Source organism: Artibeus jamaicensis, unplaced genomic scaffold (genome assembly GCF_021234435.1).
Source record: "Artibeus jamaicensis isolate MK-2021 breed Jamaican fruit bat unplaced genomic scaffold, CSHL_Jam_final contig_332, whole genome shotgun sequence".
Taxonomy (NCBI): Eukaryota; Metazoa; Chordata; class Mammalia; order Chiroptera; family Phyllostomidae; genus Artibeus; species Artibeus jamaicensis.
Genome location: NW_026521788.1, coordinates 2,695,677 through 2,717,369, shown reverse-complemented (window position 1 = coordinate 2,717,369; position 21,693 = coordinate 2,695,677).

Here is a 21,693-nt window from a genome sequence, read left to right as displayed (position 1 = left end):
TGTGGATCCTATCGATTGGTTCCCATAAGAATCAGCTCAACCTATGACTTAAGCTCAAGTCCAAGCTCTCCTGGTGCGCTGGGCAGCCTCTGGGGGATATTTGCACTTTATCAGAGAACAAAATGTAGGCCACAGGGAAAAACTGGAGGGGGATTAACTGTAGACTATGAAAAAATTATTGGGATGGAAGTGGAAGAGATGCTTATAAAATTTCAGGTAATATGCTGCTTTGATAAGGTAAGAGATCGTATGCAGAAGAAATCAAATATGCATGGGGAAGAGAACAGACTTTGTGATCAGAGAGACCTGGGTGCAGATGTTTCTCTACCACATGCTTTGGGCAAGTTGTCAGGCACTGTAAGACTTGGTTTTCTTATCTAACAGTTGGGGATAATGAAAAGGCAACGTTGTTCTGAGGAGTACATAAAAGTGTGCAGGAAAAGGTAGTTATTAACCTAAAGCAATCCACAAATTCAGTGCAATCCCTATCAAAATTCCAATGGCACTTTTGAGAGGTATAGGACATGTATTTCTAAAATTTGTGTGGAATGAAAGGAAACTGCAAATAGCCAAAGCAATCTTAAGAGAGAATGAAACTGGAGGCAGCACACTTCCTAATCTCAAACTGTTGCAGACCGCTCTGCCTGATTTTAGGAATTGTATCTCAACCCCTTGTGGCTAAGGGCGAGGGACGACTTCTGGAATGCCAGCCGCAGGAGACAAAGCTTGTCTTTGGTAGCAAACGCTGCCTCAGTTTCCTCTCCCTGCCCCCAGAGTTTGGTCGGAAGTCAATGACGGGTAAGACCCCTCACAGCAGGGGGCAACCTAAGCCAGACTCAATCACTTGGGAGGCCTTCATGAAAGGACTCGGGGGCTGCAACAAAGAGCAATGGACTCTGGCCTCCCCTCTACCGGCTTTGACATAGCCCCAATTCCCCCATGTTCTCTGGGAGAAGCGCTTCCTGGCTCTAACCCCCTGAAGCCTGAATACCTATTGGGAAGGGGTGCAGCTTCTTGCCTTGCTAGAGCGTGTCATGGAGAAAAATCTGGTATCACAAAGACTTGCTGATAAACCTGTGAAATCTGCTCTGCTAAGAGTGCTTTCATTCATATGTTAAGGGTTCAAGCACGAAACCCTAAAACTCTGTTCCTGACAGACTCTGACTCATACTAAGCCCTCAGATTTCTTTGAAATGTTATCTACTGTTTCATCCTTGCTGCCCTTTATTCCTTTGTATTAGAACCCAATAAAAGGCCCTGGAGGAGGGGGCTCAAGGCCTTTTTCTCCTCAGACAAACTGGCCACTGCCCATGGCCTTTTTCCTGTGGGAAAATGGCCACTTCTCCTCCCCAAGCAGATCACATCATGTCTCAGTCATGATCACTCTCATCCGTGGCACACGGGGCGACCTGCGAGGAAAGTCGCCCCCACATCAAGCCATATTACAAAGCACTATGGCACTGACATTAAAAACAGATGCACAGATCAATGAAACAGAGCAGTGAGCCCAGAAATAAACCCACACAAATACGATCAGTTAATTAATTACAAAGAATACATAATGAACATACAATAGGGACTGCATATTGAAGAATGTAACAATTATAAGCTGAGAATATACAATGGGGAAAGAAAGTCTCTTCAATGAATCGTTCTGAGAAAAGTGGACAACCACATGCAACAGCATGACACTGAACTACTATCTTACACCTTACACAAAAATTAACTCCAAATGGATTAAAGACTTGAAATCATTAAACTCCTAGAAGAAACCATAGGCAGTAAGCTGATCGCTATCAGCTTATAGGTGGTATTTTTTAAAATTTGAAACCAAAAACAAAGGCAACAAAAGGAAAAATAAACAAGTGGAACCACACCAGCTAAAAAGTTTCTGCACAACAACCTACTGAATGGGAGAAAATATTCATAAATCATGTACCCGATAAGGTGTTAACATCCCAAAATACAAAGAACTCATGCAACTCGATGGAAAAAAAAACAAACGATCCATTGTAAAAGTGGTCAGACCATCTGAATAGACATTTTTCTAAGGAAAATATACAGATGGCCAATAGGTATGTGAAAAAGTGTTCAATAACACTAATCTCCAGGGAATTGCAAATCGAAACCAGGAAGTAATATTATCCCACACCTGATAGAATAGCAATTATCAAAAGGATAAGAAATAAGGGTCGCTGTGGATGTGGCAAAAAGGGAACCCTTGTGCACTGCTGACGGGAATGAAATTCATACAGCTTCTAGGGAAATGGTAAAAAATTAAAAATTAAACTACAATATGATCTGATAAACCCACTTCTGGGTATTTATCCGAAGAAAATGAAAACACTAACTCAAGGAAATACATACATCCCCATGTTCATTGCAACGTTAATTGCAGTCGCCAAGACACGGAAGCAACCCAAGTGCCCGTCAGTGACTGACTGAAGAGAACGTGACATGCACCGTGGAAGACTGTCCGGACGTAACTAGGTAGCCGTACCACTCCGGGACAACATGGGCGGACCTGGATGGCATTATGCTAAGTGAAGGAACTCGGGCAAAAGACCAATTCCATCTCACTTGTATATGGAAACTTTTTGAAAAGGAACCAAACTGAACTCATAGAGAACAGACTGGTGTTTTTCAGAAAGTGGTGTGGAGCAGGGGGGAGTGAAATGGGTGAAGGTGGTAGAAAGGCGCAAGTTTTCCATTATGAAATTTGAAGTCCTAGGCATGTCATGTGTAGCATGGGAACTATAGGTAGTGATGCTGTGCCGTATATTTGAAAGCTGCTAAGAGAGTAGATCTTCAACGTTCTTATCACAAGAAAAAAAATGCATGGCTACCTGTGGAGATGGACATTAACTAGCCTTACTGTGGTGTCGTTTTGGAATATGAACCCAATCGAATCACTGTGTTGTATACTGGAAACTGATGTAACATGTCAATTATACCTCAATTTTTAAAAGGGAGCTATTGCTTTTTAGCTTTTATGAGATGCATAAGCTCTTTAGGGTAATAAGAAATTAGACAAAATATACAAAAATGAAAATTATTAATGTTCCTTTGGAAAAAATTCTGGATTGCTTTGATATTATTTAAGGAATATTGTTGAGAGATTCAAAATCAGAATCACTCCGAGGTCTGCAGGAAACCTACCTCAGTGCACTGAGTCCAACTTCCTAAATGTCCGTGAGGGTATGAGAGTCCCCCGGATGCCCTACTATGTAAGGGCTGCTTATTTTCCCTTTTCTCTCCTCTCTCTGAGCTCTCTGACCTCTGACTAGATAGAGGAGAAAGCCCTCAGAGGATGAAAGTCCTGGACCACCACGCACCCTGGGAATAGAGTGTCCAGCTGTCCCAGTTTTAGCACTTACAGCCCCACAGTGAGGAAGTCCCTCAGTCCCACGCACCGAAGTGACTGCTCACCCACATCTGGGACCCTGGGACCCAGACCTGGACTGCGGAGTTCTCTCGACTGCACTCAATTTTACTTCACAGCTGGTGCCAATTATTTCCCTTAGTAGGATTATTTTACGAACGCTCCTGTGAGTCTTGTTAGGTGTGATTAAATTTAGGCAACACAAATGAAATGAAAAGAGGGAAATGGAATTATATTTTCTCCTGCGAAAACTGGTTAAGGGCTGAGATGATTGAAGGAGTTAAAGAGAGGTGTGCATGCCTCTGGATGAACACATATATGAAACAGTGCGTGTGTGCGTGCGTGTATGTGTGTGTATAATATATTTGGAAAGAGCGAGACCAGTCAGAGAATTGGACCGGGGCAGTAGCAGCCCCTAAAATGAGGGGAGCAGGCGCAAGTGCTCGCCAGGACGTCACAGTTCCCTATTCTGGCCTCCAGGGGGCGCCATCAGCCTTCAATACAGCTCTGTTGCCTTTGGGGGCAAATCAGAAGGAAGCCAGTGGGTCTTGAGGGTGAAGACTGAGAGTATGCAAGCCACAACCTTTAGGGATGGGGCGTGAAAGAATGAGGTGTTTACAATCAGAGGAGTGCCCGAATTTCCTTCTCATTAACTCCAGATGAGTGAGATAAACACCTCTGCCTCCCTCGTTCCTGCTTTTAACTTTACAAGCCTCTTCTACTTTGGGAAGGATGAGAAACCTCATCCCAGTAACCCCTCTGGGATCTGTATCCTCTAGAGAGAGAACTGAAAGGCTGTTTACACCATTTAATAGTGAGGCCAGGCCTCCCACGCCGTGTCCCTGTCCCCTGGCTGCTTCCACAAGGTACTGGGGCCTCTGGGTCACCAGCTTGCATGAATAGGGAGCTGATTGCTGATTGCCACTCCACGCTAATTGAGGTATATTTATTTCATTTGAAATATTCTGGAAAAAGACCTGTTTTTTAAAAGGAGAGATTTGTGTGAACACAGTGGACATTGGGGCCAGATTCCAAAACCACCAGCCTTTTTTCTATGGAGGAAGCACTGCACAAAGCCGAAGTGGGGGTTCTAGCCTCACGTGGTGATCGAGGAACACCTGTGAGAAAGGACCAGCCTGGCCTCCTTGTCTCAAACCAATCAGTGGAGATTGTGGAAAACAACACAATGGATCCCAGATGGAGATGCTTATGCCAGGTCCACGTCACTGAACTGAGACCGAACTGAGACCGCTCATCACGGTTTCAGCTCCCCCAGAAATGGAATGGGCACAAATAAGGTAGGTTGCCTGCCTGATAGGTCCCACCACTCGTGAAAGGAAAGTAACCTTGTATTTTGTACAGCTCCTCGGAGTTCCCTTCTACCTGCTAGATGCAATGCCGCCCTGTTCAAATCAATCATTACTCAAATCCCTACACGTTTTCATATGCATCAGTTTCTCTTTAGACAGAATTAGAACGTGGAAGTTGGCCCAGTGCTAGTACTGGTGTTGACCTTTGTCAACCACATGACCTTGTGTGACCTCTGTAAACCACATGAAATCTGGACCTCAGTTTCCTAATCTGTAATATGATGAAGCTTGGCTGAACGGTCCCCAAAGTCCCTCCAGGCTGACACTTCATGAGGGTGATATCACTCACCTCAGAGGTAGTACCAGTTCTCAAACTGTTTGCTCTTGGGACCCCATCACAGGTCTTAAAAATATGGAGAACTCCAAGGAACTTTTGTTTATATGGGTTAATATTTTTCACTATCATTATAAGTTAAAACTGAGAATGTTTTAAAACACAAGAATACACAAGCCCTCATATAGAGAAATTACCTCACCACCTATTATATATTCTCTGGAAAACCCCCTCATGAGAATCAGAGTGAAATGTAGTAACATCTCAGTCTTATTATGAAATAATTTTGATCTTGTAGAACCCCTCCTAAGGGTCTCTAAGACCCCAGGGGTCCCAGGACCGTACTGCTGTGAACACCATTGGTGCAGTGAAAGCCCCCAAAGCCAGTACCTGCACTTGAATCTTGGTTTTGCTACTTGCTGAATACATGACCTTGGGCATGCTACTTACGCCCTCTGTGCTTCCATTTCCTATAAAACTGCAATAATGAGAGTGCCTAATTCACAGGCTTGTAGAAGGCTTAAGAAAAATAATGCAAAGAAAGTACTTCAACAAATATAAGTGCTCTGTAAACATAGGCTATTATTAGTCAGCTAAAGATAAATTTTCATCAAAAAGTACCTTTGGGAACTTAACAGAGAAAGAAAAAACAAAACCACTTACCAAGCAACCAAACTGCTACGTTTGCAGACAGCACCTACAAAACCAGCCTTGGGCAGAGAATTTCACAGGTCTTTAGTCCGGTCTTCTGGTCTCTGTGCTCCAGCCAACCCTGCTTCTGCAGAGTCCAGAGTGAGCGTGCTGGACTGGGCCAGAGCTCAGTCCTCACTACGGCCAACCCGGAAGCTTCCCAATTGTGCTAAAGCTGCCTCCACGGCTGCACGTGTCCAGAATTACGTAATTAAACAATTTCCTTGCCTTCATCACCTGTGTACCTTCCCAGACTTATGTGGGACTTCTTTTACTATTTGGCAGTCAGTACTGGTCATGATGGACTGACATATAGAAATTTGGGTCGTACTCCACAGGTATAAGGCTCCCTCCAAACTCCTCATCCTCGCCCCTTAAGTTTTCCACGTCTTGGTTGATGTAATGCGGGGGCTATGAGCTCTTGAACACACACTACATTTGTGTTGCCACTTTTCAAGGCCAGGCAGGTTCATGGTATTCATGCAGACGGAAAAATATTCACAGAGCCATTGGGATGTCGGTCATGCCTTTCTTCATGGGCGGGTAAATCATACATGCTGCAAACTGCACGTCTGTATGCATGTCTCATGTTGTGGCCTCTGCTCCCCAGAGTGGCACCTGTCCCCTCGAGTGTCTCTCATCATCACCACCACCCCCAGCAGGGAGTCCCTACCCGTTTAAGTACTAGAGGGGAACAGGGCCGGAAAACTGCCAGAACATTACATGACAGAACAGAACCTAATTCTGCGCATGTGAGCCCACTTCATGTTGTGGGAACAGTTTATCGGACCCAGTCTCAAGGCCATGTGAACACTGGTTATCAGGCCCCTCCACGGCTATGGGAACACTGCTCCCCTTAGTTACCCAGACACCTCGGTGAGGAAGCCAGACTGCCTCCACTTACCCTACAGCATTCATTGGAGAGCTGAAATACCATTGACCCTTGAACAACACAGTTTGAACTGTGTGAGTTCACTTAAAGGCAGATTTTTTCAAAAACCCACATATAGCCCCAGCTCAGTGGATTGAGGGCGGGCCTGCGAACCAGAGGATCGAGGTTCGATTCCCAGTCAGGGCACATGCCTGGGTTGCAGGCCAGTTCCCAGCAAGGGCCAGTTCCCAGCAGGGACACACGAGAGGCAACCATACATTGATATTTCTCTCCCTCTCTCCTTCCCTTCCCCTCTAAAGATAAATAAATAAATAAATAATTAAAAAACCCCACATATAAATGGACTCCTGCAGTTCAAACCCAAGTTATTCTAGGGTCAAGTCCACAGCCTGGGCCCCAACCCCCCAAAGATTCTGATTTGATTACCTCTCCAGGGGTTACTGTTTATTCTGAAGTGGGGCCAGTGTGAGCCCACACTGCTCAACTGCCCTGTGGTTCCCAAGCCGGCAACATCAGTATCACCTGCAAACTTGTTAGAAATGCAAATCCTCCGGCCCGCCCCCACCTGCCGAGGAGGGGCCCAGGAATCTGTGTTCACCAAGCCCCGCACGTGATTCTCACGCACCATCAAGTTTAAGGCCCCGTGCTCTTGATTGCCACACCTCCACGACTTCCAACTTCCACCCGTCGCCTCCCTCGACTAGGTGAGCCCGTGAAACGAAAGTGTCAGGTTCCTTCTTCCAAGGAGCAAATACCTGTGTGGCCTGAGGAGGAACATTTGGGGGAGTCTGACATCACCTGCCTGCAAAGTCCCTCTGCACAGGTGCCGGGTTTTCAAGTGAGTGAATAAACCAAAGGTCACTGCATGTCACACACAACACACAAACACAAACCTGTATTCAACTCAGTAATATTTGTTGCTCACACTTGTATTCAGGCATCAGGTGGCTGCTGAGGGCACTAGACAGGCACAGCTCAGCTCTGCCCTGAGGAGCACCTAGTCTAACAGGCACAGGGCACAGAGACAAGCAGGAAGCCGGGACACTGGGGTCGTCAGAGAGACTGCGTTCAAAGCAGCGCTGAGGTCACACGGCAGCTGGTATTGATGGCAATGTCTCCGTGCACCAAGGGCAGCGAGCTGTATGCACAAGTCCTCACAGCCTCACTCGCTCCTCACACTCAATCCCCACCACAGCCTGTGATGCAGAGTCTCGAACGTGCCCCGTTTTGCAGATGGGGAAACAGGTTTGCAAAGAGCAAATACATTGCGAGGCGACACAGTTGCCAAGTGGGGGCCCAGGTTTAAAGGCACGTCTGTCTGACACCCGGCGATTATTCTTACATGTGCTAGTTTCAACATGCAAAGGCTGTGGCAGAGACTTTGGGAACGTTTCCTAGCTAATTCCGAGAAAAGAAACTATGCTTAAAAGTTAGGGTTTGTGTAAATGGATTGAGATGACGGCAGGATTCAAACTTCTGGTTACACGGAGAGAGAGAGTCCGAGGGGGGACTGGGTGCTCCTGTTCTTACCCTTATCCCCTGCAGAGCCCTTAGCGCGGAGCAGGGCTTAGAGGACACCGCAGAAACGCTGGCTGCACAAGTCCGCCAGCACCGGTTGCTGCCACGCCTCGGGGCGTGCAGGGACCGGGCATCGCGCCTGCGCTGTCCCCACCTGTGGCTTGCTGGGGAGGCTCTGGCTCTTAGAATGAGTGTCCCTCTAGCACAGACACCGACGAGACAATCACAACTGCAATTAGCCTGTGCCGGCCTCCCGGACAAAACTGCTGAAAAGAATGGGAAGGTTTTGCAAATGTGTAACATTATTTGAGTGACACTTGGATTGGGTAAACCTAATTCTATATTCTTGGTTTTCTTTATAAAAAGTCCATTTTACTTTAGAAACAGTAGGCTAACTGTATATGTATGTATGTGTATCTATATATGAGTGTATATATATATATGAGTGTGTGTGTATGTATGAGTGTATATATACACATGTACATACACATATACATATTCTAACGATATATGACTTTGTATCACAAAATCTTTTATTACAAAATCACAAGCATGTAATTCTGTAATATAACAGTATCACACTCAAGCACACCATATGACAGGTGAAATGTTCAAATTAAAACCATAAATTATCCACCCATGTTATTACCCTACGGCCACACTCAAGCAGGTGTTACCTCTGCCAGATGCTGTGTGTGTGTGTGTGTGTGTGTGTTTTACATGACCCATCAGCCTGACCACAGTTAATCTGTCCAAGAGTTGACATCCAGTCCAAAGTGGGCTATTGACCTCTTTTGCCGGGGTGGGGGGTGGGGGGCAGTGGTTTGGACTTGAGGGGAGACCGAGTCTCCCTCTGGTGACTGGAGCTGGAAGGTACACAGCACAAACGTGGGTGGACACATGTCGCTGGCCATGTGAGGGATCGAGTCCATGGAAAGAGGAGGTAGCAGACACCCAACGGACAGAGCAGCGGAGACGAGGGAGGGCCCCCCAGCTCTGTGAGAACCTGGCTTTAGTTCGTCCCGAGGTGCCTCTGCCTCCCTGCTCTTTCCCAGGCCTGGTTTTTCACCATTTCCCTTAGACCCTGTGACTCAACTGATTCCCCTGGAGACCAAGCTCATTGGAATTCTGGTTCTGTCACTTGTAACCTCAGCTCTGACCAAAACAGGCATCAAACAGCTTCAGGGTGATTAAAATGAAAACAAAAGAGAAAACAAGCAGCAGTTCTACATTTTTTGGCTGCCTCGCGTCTTTCTTAAACATATGAATTTTAGGGTCAGTTATGTCACATTTAAACTTCATTTATTTTTTTCCTCACCTGAGGACACTTTTCCATTGCTTTTGGAGAGAGGGGAAGGGAGGAAGGGGAGTAGGGAGGGAGGGCAGGGGAGAGAGGGAGAGAGAAACAGTGACATGAGAAACATTGATTGATCACCTCCCTGAATGCGCCCTGACCGAGGATCAAACTTGCAACCTTTTGCTGTGGGGGACGAAGCTCCCACGACTGAGTCATGCCAGCCAGGGCCAGTTATGTAATTTCCCAGCAAACTTTTTACTGAATTATAACACACCAAAAAAAGCACTGAGCAGTGGCAACTGTTCACAAAATACGCCTCTGTGTCACCAACACCCAGATCAGGACTCAGAGCATTTCTAGCGACCTGGAAGCCCCCTCCCTGCCCCCTGCCCGCAGGAAGTCCCCACTTCAAGGCAGCCGCTCTCCCGTCTTCTGATGCAGAGATGAGTGCTGCCTGCTTCTGTACTCCAGGAAGCACATTCTGTTCCCTGTCTGGCTGCTTTCGCATTTGCGAGATCCATCTATGTTGTTGCATGTGGCTGTAGATCATTCTCATCGCTGAGTCACATCCCCAATAGGACAAATTTTAAGGACAAATTTTACCCTTATTGTCATCATGGACGGTAGCCTGGGAGTCGGTACTGGGGACCTAGTAGAAAGAGTTGTTTGCTCTCTTGGTGGTACACGGATCACGATGGGGAAAGATCTGATTCAGCAAACCGCCTGGACCTTTTCAGCAGAGAGAACTTGCTTTTATGAAGTCGGAAGTTTTATTGAGACTATTGCCTTGGCTCAGCTCAAGTGAGGACACAGGCTGCTTCCTTCTCACGAAGGAGGAAAAACAACCGATGAGCTGCCACCGTCCTTGCTCAAACTGCAGCTTCTGATAGAAGAGCCTGCACGGTTCTCCTCGAAGCTGACCCTTCCAAAACCCGGTCGGACGGCACAGTGTTCGTTTCAGCCTAACAGCATTCCGTGAGTGCACGGCTCAATAACTCTCAAGTGCCATTAATATCGTGATTCCTGGAAGACAACACCATCCTTCTAGTGTTTTACCAAGCAAGCAAACAGTAATTTACTCACAGGGCTCTTCTCTCAAGCCTCTCCTCACCAGCCTTGAGATTCAAATCCCAAATATAATTTTCACCAATACCTGTAGTTTTCCTTCTTTGTGCTCCATGGGAATTAGAATGTTCATAATTACTAGCCCCAGTTCAGGTGGTTTAAACAATAAGGGAAATTTATTCTTTCTCATCACAGGAAGTGTGGAGATGGGCTGACTTGGTTCAGTGGCATCAACAAGGCTCTTCTAGGTTCTTTCTCTGTTGGACAGTCCGCCCCATGGATCCGGGCAGTGCAAGGCCATCCCAGGAGCCGTGTCCAGAAATAGGAACTTCTCGCAGCCCTGCCACAAAAGAAGATGTGTTTCTCTCTCTCTCTCCCTAGAAACTTTCCTCAGAGACCCGACATGACCCATTAGCTAGAATTACATTCAAGCCCATTGATGAAACCAACCAATGGCAGAGGAAATGGGATTGCCATACTCAGCACAAAACGGTGTTTATCCCTATAATTAGGAATACAGTCCCCTTGCCTGAGTCACTTTCAAACACAACAATGGCTCTGCTGGAAAGGAAAAAGGGGAGAAAGTAGCTGAAAACTACCCAACCATGGTCTTTCACAGTCCACTTCTTTGGCTGGACACAGCCATTCAACCCATGTTCAACCCATGTTCATACTTCCATATGATTTATGTAGTCCATATGTGAGTGAAAATCAACTGAAGCCTCATCGAAAGGATAAATCTAATAAACGCTCCCATTCAAGAGAGTGGCTGTTGTCACTGGTCCCCAGCACCTAGTATTTGCTAGAGAATGGGAACAGCAAGTACCACCCCCCTGACCCAGCCAACCGGCCATCCAGGCTCAGCTGGGGGATCTCCCTGGTCTCCCGGCCTCCCGGCCTCCGTGGCTACCTCTCAGGTGAGCGCTGGAGAAGATACTCCCCTAGAGATTACTGGATTTAGCAGCCCGCTTCCTACGGGTACAAATTCTATGGCCTCCAAACCACCTTAGGGCTTGAATGGTCCCAGCCTTTTGCCCATTAGGTTCAGAATGTACCCATAATGGCCAACAATCTTGTCTGAATGAGGTCTGGGGGTCCCACAGTTCCTATTTCCTCGCCGTGCTTCTCTATGTTCTGCTTGCCCTCAAGACCGAAGTTGAACAGCCTCCGCCGTGACGCAGTTGACACGATAGCTCTGTGGTGGGAGAGGGAGCAGGCAGAGGAGGGGAACCCAGGCTTCCCAGGGTGTCTAGGCTGGGTGGTGCCTCTCGTCTTGTGAGAATGTTTGATGAGAGACCTTATGGGGATATAGGTGGGATTCAGATTTGCTCTTATCCTAATCCTATCAGTCTTATCTCTTGCCAAATATGTCTCTTTTCTGCCTTTTGTGGTTTGCATCAATTTTGTACAAACTTGGGATTTCTAACCTTGAAAATGCCCAAATTATGGAACTTTAAACCATCTTAGGTTGCAGGTTATAGGCAGAACGAGACCATATTGAAAATCCCTATTTTCTTCCACGTCCACATTCAGACATGGCACATTTCATCTGAGCCTGCCCCCAGACTTGCGAAATAACCAGCATCCCAGTGTTTCTCCCTCAGCTCTACTCTTGCAGTGTCTGTAGGCACATGATTAGGAACCCAAGGTCCGACAGATGACAATGTCAAGTGCCGTGCAGACTCAGAAATCCTGAACTACGGCTTCTGCTGTTACAAAATGCATCAGGCTGTCCGTAGGAAGAAATGGAGCAGTTGGCCACCAGGAGAAGCCAGGAGCTTTACGTTTTTCTTTTCCGCACGAGTGCACTCCAGCCTACCCTGCCTTTTCCACCTTCCCAGACATCATTTCAGAACCTACAGCTGAAAAGGGATTTGAATACGCATTTTGACAACAAGGTGAATCACAGCAAAAAATGTAAATACGTATCTGAAAATAGATTAAGATACTCTTCCTACAAAAGGAGGGGATCGTATTTTAATCAGAGGAACAAAGCAGACTGTAACATTAGGAATTTCTTTGTTCGGTGAGATGACGTGAAGTTCTGTCTATCGTGAATGGTCTTAACTTTTTTCAGGCAGGATGTTTGTGTTCGTCAGTGTCCCACTAATGGCCGATTGATCCTCCTCCGTGGTCCCCGGGAGGAGACACGCGAGTGCAGCGCGGAGCCTCCTGGTCCTCGCACCCTTGCTCACAGTCCCCAGGGAATTCACACTGAATCCCACAGGACTGGGGGCCTTGGGGGTCCCAGCATTCCCACCAGCAACCTGGGACTCAACACGTGGTTCTGGTGGCATCGTTCTCGCCCTGCAAGGGTGTGACACTTTTGATGTTATTTAAGCCAAATCAAATTTCCTTTAAGGAGAGACCACCCCTATTCTGGTTTGGGGTTTGAACGTTAATCAACTCTCTTTACACAAGTTCAGCACATTTGGCCAAAACAGAACTATGTTCCCAAAACAAGGTGGACATGCTCACCAAGGCATTCCTTATGGTGAGCATGTCCCTGGTGCCTGGTCAGGGCTGGGTAACTACTTACTGTACCGATGAATAAATGAAAAGAGTCGTGCCCACGGGAGCTTGGATGCCCTTGGCTTTGAGCGTTTCACTGGTCGAATTCGGTTGTGTACCGCTTACTGACCGTGAGGACAGGAGGTGGACATGGAGATGCCAGGTCATTGTATATTTGACATTATTTAGCGTTTCATTAGGTTTTGAGTCTTGCTTTTCTTGTCAAACAGTGTCAACACCTACTCCCTCCCTGGGAGCTCTCTAGGCAACAAGCAGAAAGTTAAAATTTCCAGAATGAATCTCTTCCTGCATTTTCTTCCCTCCCCCCAGACACCTGATCCCGAGCCCGGTGGCCGTGCGGCCCAGCCCTGGCGCGGCTGCGTGACCGGCTCCAGGGAGACCCTGTGCACCCTGCCTCTGCCCCACTCGGCCTCCAGTCTCAGAAACAACTGCTGCCTTCCAGCTTCGCAGCCTCATTCTCGTCACTGGTGCAGTTGCTACCACGGCAAGGCGCACCCGCAGCTGTAGAAGTACTAAAACGCACGGCCCTCCTCCTCGCTCCGCCACATCATGAGCGGGGCGTCCCCTGAGGACAGGCACCCACTTGCAGGCCTCGCTTCTGGTACAGTGCCACACCCAGAATGAACACATTTGTCGAATGAAAGAATAAATGAATAAACATCAAAGATACATTTTTTCCTCCTCTGTGAATGGAGAATGTAAAGGTAAAAGTGGATAAAATTTCTTCCCTTACTATGAAAAAAATTCAGGACTTAGCTGGAAAGTCAATGAATGGGAGAAGTAGTCTTAGTTTCTCTGGAGTTCTGGAGAATGAGTACAGCAAATGAAAATTCCTTCTCATCAAGACAGGGCCTATGTCATTTCCCCCTGGAGACTATTGTGGTGACCCAACTGTAACCAGTAAAATACAGTGGAAATGATGTGGTGTAACCTGTGGGGCCAAGTCGCAGATGGCCACGCTGCTTCCACCGGGTCCTCTTGGCACACTCCCTCTGGGGAAGCCTGCCCGACACCACCTAAGAAGTCCGACTTCCCACCACGTACGAAGTCCAGCTACCCGGGACCACCTCATGGAGCAGCCCCATGTAGGCCTCTGGTCAGCCCCAAGGAAGATCCCCGTGGACACCCAGCATCAGCTGCTGGCCACGCGCAGGAGCCTCCCTGGACGCCCAGCTCCAGCTGAGCCTTCTCCTGAACACAGCCCCAGCTGACATCTGCGGACAACCGCTTGAGACAGTTCAGTGAGAACTGCTGATCTTTTCCTAAATCTGACCCCAAAATCATAAGCAAAATGATTGTTTAAAATGATTGAATTTGAGGGTAACTTATTACACATTAGCTGTAACTGGACCATTTACCACTGGGGTTTGCTACCACAAAAAATCCTCGAGTTTTTCTCCCATGGTCCCGAAGGGGGCAGTGCAGCCTCTGCTGTAAGCAGAGCAGGCACACACAAGGGCTCAGCAGGGAGCCTCTCTGTCCAAAGATGAAAACAGCATCCAGAGCTTGCGCATGTAGGAGCCACCAAAATGTAAATTACAATCCCAGAGGACTTCTGGAATGGAAGCAGTCTCTGCTTAACTAAGGCAAGAAATGCAAAACCTGTCTAAGGTGAGAGTCATAAAAATAATTATTAGATGCTCAAACAAAGTGATGTTTCTTAGTTACTGAACAAAGACTCGGTTACCAGAAAAGCTCAGAAATTATTCTGCTCTGCAAGGAAGTGCAGGGGAAAACAAACCATTCACAGAAACACCTGGTGACTGAAGCCAGCTCACCCCTCACGTGGGGCCGTGATGCTGACTTCACCCCCTAAAATGTCCCCATGACTAATCTCTGACAATCAGTGCAAACTTAACAAATACACTCTCCAGCCAAGGCAACAGTAGGAAACCTTTCCATACGGCCAGATCTTTCCACTGGCAGGAGAGTTTGCAGGGTTCGTAAATTAAACCTTCCGCTGGCACAGAAGGAAAGAATAATGCATGTGCCCCGGTGTGCCTCCTCGCTTTGCTCCCTTCCGTCAGAAACGTGGTCTGTCCACGTGCAGCCGAGCAGAAGGCTTTCTGAGGTGGTGCCCTTCCTTGTCTGCCCTTTCCTGTTCAGCCCTTCAGCTCTCCCCACACTGGGGAACAGTTGTCCCAGCCTGGCCTGAGGGGCAGTTAAAAGACAGCTGAGTTGTCCTCACCTACACGTGCCCCCAGCCTGGCAGGCCAGGGACCTAGGCAGCCCCAGGACAAAGGGCACATGAGGCAGGGCTTGGGTTCCCGGCAACGGCGGCTGCTTGGGGACTGGCTCCCGTAGCTGTCCTCAGGACTGACAACTGAGAACTGTAAGCTATTTATTGGCAGCCCCTAACTTGAGCAACCTCCTTGCAAAGATCCCTTCGCTATCCAGAGAGGCAGCTGCTTGCACATTGTGCTCAGAAAAGCTACACTGGACACACCCCAGGGTCACCACAGAGAATGGAAGGTGAGAGACGAGGTGGGTTGAACTCTGAGCACCCCCCATCCCGTACATGACAAGCAGAGCATCTCATCTTCTTTCTGTTTCACATACTTCACTTAAAATATTTCACTTTAAGATTATTAGAAATATTTTAAAAATATTTGGAAACCACTGCAGAGCTTTGGAATCAGAGGGCTGTAAGCTTAAACCCCTGCTCTACACCTTACTAAGTAGCACTCGCTGAATGTCTCTGACCTCAGTTCTTCTGTAAAACGAAGACAATGATGCCAAAGTCACAGGCAGAGGGAGGGTCAGATGAGATGATGTGTTCAGAAAATCTGGCACATACTAATTGCTCAGTAAATGATGAAGGTTGGGGCTTTAAGGGTCAGTCAATATTACTTTCTTTTTCTCTAAGTGTAGAATCCACTGAGGAAAAGACTCAAGAATCAGAAAGATAAAGGCCAAAAGGAGCAAGCTGTTTGGAGAATGAGGTTTGGCTCTGCAGCCACAGTGGGCTTTGTCATACTGCACCCCGGCATGAAACTGACCCACTCAGCCACAGGAAGAGCTGGAACTCTGCAGGCCTCCAGGGCAGGGAGGGCTCTCTTGTATCATTTACAACATACAGAATCTCTCTGCAGAAAGGCAGGTCCCAAATAAATACATAGAAGAACGGGGCTGAGATGTAGACACAGTTCTGCCAAGTTCACTAACAGATAAATCACCCCAGGCCACCGTGTACTGTTGCACATGTTACCCACTGCACAGCTGTGAGTTATACCATTTATTATGTTTTTTATTTTATTATCATTTTAATTTGTCTTCTAACAATAAATCCAGTAATTTCCATGGGTCACAGTCAACAGTGCCATTAATTTCCCCAAATGTGTAAGATAGCAAGGGAAGAGCAAAATATCCAGTGGAAAAACATCACAAGACAGAATCCACCAGATTTAATCAGGTCCATCCATGACAAGCATGTTTTTCTCAAGGTGAAGGATGGGTAAATCCCGCTGTAGCCAAAACGGACAATGCTGCTCACTGAGAAACACTGACGAGCAAGAGGCACGGGGGCACCCCTGGCTTCCTCGTCGGGGACGACTGCCCTGGGACAACGGACTTCACCTGCCTGCTGGGCCAGCTGACATTGGCCTTGTCAGGTATTTGTTGTCAGGGTGACCTTTGGAGTAATTTTCCAGGGGTGCTCATTTGTTATTGTGAGTGATATTAGTTGGCACATTTCACTGCTGGGGGCACGCAAAGACTTGCTCTCTGCCCCCCTGAATCAGACTATTTTTATTCGCCACCAGGGTGTTTCTTGCCTGGAATCTATGCAGATAAAAAGGGCTTTTACAATAAGTCCTCAGCCTCTTTTAACATGAAAGCCAGTCTTGGGAGGGGACCCACAGCTCACCCTGATGTCACAGTGTTCAGTGTGTACGTGCCCCACTGAGATGAAAATCTTAGCTCAGTGTGAAGATAAGTGTGTCCCCAGATCTTTCTAAATACACTCAGTTGAACTAGTCTTGGGTTGCCAGAAATACTAGTCTTGAGTTGCCAGAAATACTTGGAAGAGGGACAAAGGTTATTTAGTTTATTTTGGTCTCATTCCTTTGCGCCTCCTCTCCCCAGCTTTCTGCTGAAGGCCTTTTGCCATATTTGGTTTCAAGAAACAGACCAGGTCTTATCTGTGGGATACAAGTGAAAAGAAATAACTTCACCTGTTTGGTAAAGTATTTCTGAGGGCAGGGGTTTAAAAGATTTGGTGATGGCTCTCTGTAATTATGGAATTTCTGTGAAATTGTTTATCTAAAAAATCTCCATGGATTTTAACAAGAAGCCAAACAGAGTAACAGCAACAGCTACCGTTTGAACTTTGACTGCGATGTGTACAATTCGGTGTGCTAAGTGCTTCCCTCCCAGTGTTTCTTCTAATCCCCGCTGTGCCGCTCTGAACTTGGTGCTGTTATAATGTCCATTTCATAGAGGAGGAAACGAAGGATCAGGTAACTCACCACAAGGACACAGAGCTGGTGATTTCCGGAGAGGTCATTGGATCCAGGTGGCCTGACTCCCGAGGTTGTAAGAATGTGTAGAAAGCATTGTTGTTCCTTAAAAGATTCAAACAATATAACTTGTGTTGATTTTTCTATAGAAAGATCATTGTGGTTTCAACTAAAGTTGAGGGGTTTAGCCAACAACAGAACCCTACGGAAAATTGGCTGCCTTATTTCTAGAGGCAAGGGCTCCTGATTTATGGAATAAACCTAATTGGAAAAGTATGTCCAGGAAGCAGCTCTGTTAAAGAAAAGTGCTCCTACTGAGGAAGCAGATAATGGTCTATGAACAACAGCAAAATAGCCTCTGTATCGCTGTGCTGAAAAGGGCCTCTCCTTTAGCCTCTTCCCCAATTCCAAACTGAGATGGTATTTTATACAATCAGGATAGGGGTGAAGCCCTGGTCTCAATTAAAAACACAAAATACCTGAGAGGCCTGGAGATAATTCAGTTCCTAGTTGTCTTTATATCAATATAAATGATGGATCTGAGAATAAAAGAATAGAATAAAACTCTGGGTAAATTTGTATGAAAAACAAAACAAAACTGAAGAATCCTCTTCAAAAGTGCAAGACAAAAATCTTTTTAAAGATTTTATTTATTTATTTTTAGAGAAAGGGGAAGGGAGGGAGAAAGAGAGGGAGAGAAACATCAGTGTGTGAGAGAATCATCAACTGGTTGCCTCTCACGCCCCCACCTGGACACCTGGTGCCCAGCCCGGGCAATGGGCCCTGACTGGGAATTGAACACATGACCCTTCGGCCTATGCCAACGACGCAACTGGGATGCTGTGGTGAGAAAGTCTATTGGAATCATTTTAAGTTGCATTGGATTGAAATTCTGATTAAGTTTTAAAGGCAACAATACATTTTCATTAATTAAACAAGATTTGAAACTATCACATTATACAAAGTTCAATGGGTTAGCAGCTTTTAGCTCTCTGGATACGAAGATTTCCAAATAAGCCTCATTGTTTGGAAATTGCCTATTACTTCATCAGAAACAATGTTCCCAGGTGAGGTTGGGGGAAGACAGGAGATCAGCATTGGAAACCGTGCAGGAAGTATTTTATGGGCAGCCCAAAGTCATGACTGCCTTATATCCCATTGGAATAGAAAGCAGTCCTAGAGCTAAAATGAACTCAGGAAAAACTGTCTCCAACTCAACCAGAATCAAGCTTGGACAATCCAAGGGCAACCTCGGGAGCTAATTCTACATATTACCCATCAATGTCAGCCATCTTCCTTATCATTCAAAACTCATTGAACTATTGAGCACGATGCTAACGAGCTGGGGGTGTAAAGGTGGACACACTTAGTTCCCATAATAAGGAGCTCAGAGTAAAATTGAGGAGACAGGGCATTGCCATATCAAGACAGATCGTGACTCTAACCAGCATTTGACAGTGGATATGTAATGGTCCAAAAAAAAAAAACTTTAGTGACTTAAATGAGCAAAGTCCTGTGAGTGGGGGCAGAAAGTTAGTCTGTAAGAGTAGATAAGGAGTCCAGAAAGGTGAGAGGAAAAAGGCTTTCAAAGTCTAGATCTTCATAAAAATTAACATAGTTTTAATTAACATAAATTCAAGAATTTATTCATGTGAATTTATTGCACTGTATATAATGACTTATGTACTCTTTTTTATGTTACACTTCAATACAAACTTTAATTTTTTTTAAATTTAACTTTAACTTAAAAAATGTTAAAGGAATATGTACTTGTAAGATAGTTGAGTAGCACAGAACATTTTAAGATAGAAAGTAAGAACTTTGGTGCCTATTAGTAAATGAATGGATCAAAAAACTATGGTACATTTACACAATGGAATTCTATGCAGCAGAGAGAAAGAAGGAGCTTCTACCCTTTGCAACAGTATGGATGGAACTGGAAAGCATTATGCTGAGTGAAATCAGCCAGGTGGTGAAAGACAAATACCATATGATCTCACCTTTAACAGGAAGCTAAACAACAAAACAAGCAAGCAAGCAAAATAAAAATAATGACACTGAAATAGAGAACAGGGGGACAGCCACCGGAGGGGAGAGGGGAGGGAATTTCAGGGGAAAAGGGGAAGGATTTACAGGAACCAGTATAAAGGACACACGGACAACAACTAAGGGGCAGTGGGCTGGGATGGGAGTAAAAGACGGAAAACTGTACTTGAACAACAATTAAATAAATAAAATTTAAAAAAAGAAAGCGAAAGCTTCCCAGGTCATTCTCCTTTGTACCCTCCACATCCCCCACACTGTTCCTCCCCTTCCTTGCTGCCAGAAACCCACCTGCTCACGGGCACCAATGGCTCACCTCCCTCCAACCACGGCTACAGCTGACGGCTGGGGCATGAACCGTTCAGGGCCCTGCAACACCAGTGGGGAAGGCTTTCTGTTCCTTGAAGTCCCAGACTTTGTTCCTGGGTAAGGGTTGCAAGATTTAGCAAAAACAAAAACTAGAATTATCAGTTATATTTGACTTACAGAAAAATAACATGATATTTTGGTAAAAAAAAAATGCATCCCATTCAATACTTGGGACACACACTGAAATATTGTTTGCTTTTATCTGACATTCCATCTAACTGGGCATCCTGTCTTTTACCTGGAAAGCCTGTATTTGGGACACACAGACCTGCAGCCGGCTCCCTACTTCAAACTTACATGGAAAAAGAAATAGTGTTTATAAAGTTCTAGAACTTGGCCAACATTTATTTTATGTTTTCACTCACTTTATTTAATGCATTGTTTTTAGTTTAAAATGTATACATGCTTATGGATTTAAATACAGTTTTTAACATTACAGAGAACCACTTCAGCAGAAATTGTAGTGCAAGAGCTTCCTCCATAAAGGCAAAAAGGATACCAGCAACAACGGCCAAAATTAACATTTTCAAAACTCTATATATGAACCCCAAACTGGCAGCAATCCAAGGAGTGTTTATTCAAAATAAGTGGCTGGATCGCAATAACAAGAGTAAAACTTGTGATGTTTTAATTTGTCCTGTTTCCATTCCCTTCTTCGAAAATCCATAGACGTCCTGAAGTGCAGGAGCTCCCTAGACACGGAGAAAAGCAGGCCTGGGTCCAAGAGCACAGTCAACCTCACTGCGCGTTCTCTCTCTTCATCATCAACACGTGTGCTTCTCTCTGCTCGTTTACCGTTTTATTCCCAACCTTAGGCCAGTAACAGACACATGGGTAAGGATGCATTAAACACACACACAATGACGTAGATGGATAAGGGCTTCCCCATCGCCCCGAGGCTTCTTCCTCACAGTCAAATTTCGAATTCTACCACAAAGCTATTGACTCCAGAGTCTGTTTTCTATTTGTCCTTTGCAGTTTTTGTACCTTTTCCTTCCCTTCCTGTCTTCCTTTTGGCTTATTTGGCTACATTTGAGAACTATTATTTGAGAACTCCTTTCTTGAATTGTGGCTATGACTTTTCCTTGTGCTTCTAGGGCTTTCTTTAGAGCTTATAGTCTACACATGTAACTTAAGTCTATCTTCAAGTGACATATTGTCTGAGTTCACCTTCAGAGTTGTACAGCATCATCCATTCTCCCCTCCCAGACTTGGTGCTATCTGGTCTCATATTTTACTTCTCTGTGCATTAGACACCCCACAATGCATTGTTATATTTCTGCTCTAAACAGCAGGTTTTAAAAAATATTTTAAATACTAATAATAAATCTTTACATGTACTAACTTATTTATTTCTGGTGCTTTTCACCCCTTTTTGTTTATCTGGTTTTCTCTCTGGTATCATGTCCCTTCTGCCCGACGGACCGACCACCCTGAACATTCATTCCGTCTAATGCTGGCCCTGCAGCCTGCTGGCGACGACTGCCTTCAGCTTTTGGATGTATGAAAGTCGTCGTTTCGCCTTTATTTCTAGAAGGTATTTTCACTGAGTAAAGAATTCTACTTTTAAGGCTTTTTTCCTTTCAGTCCTTGAAGATCTTGCTCCACTGTTTAGTGCACTTTTCCAACAAGAAATCTATTCTAATTCTTGTTCTTCTGTTATGTGATACGTGATGTCTTTTTTCCCTCTGAATGCTTTTAAGATTTTCTCTTTATCTGTAGTTTTAAGCAATTTGATTCTACGTGTTTTTGATGTAATTTCCTTTATGTTGATCATACTTGGGATTTGTTGAGCTTCTTGGAT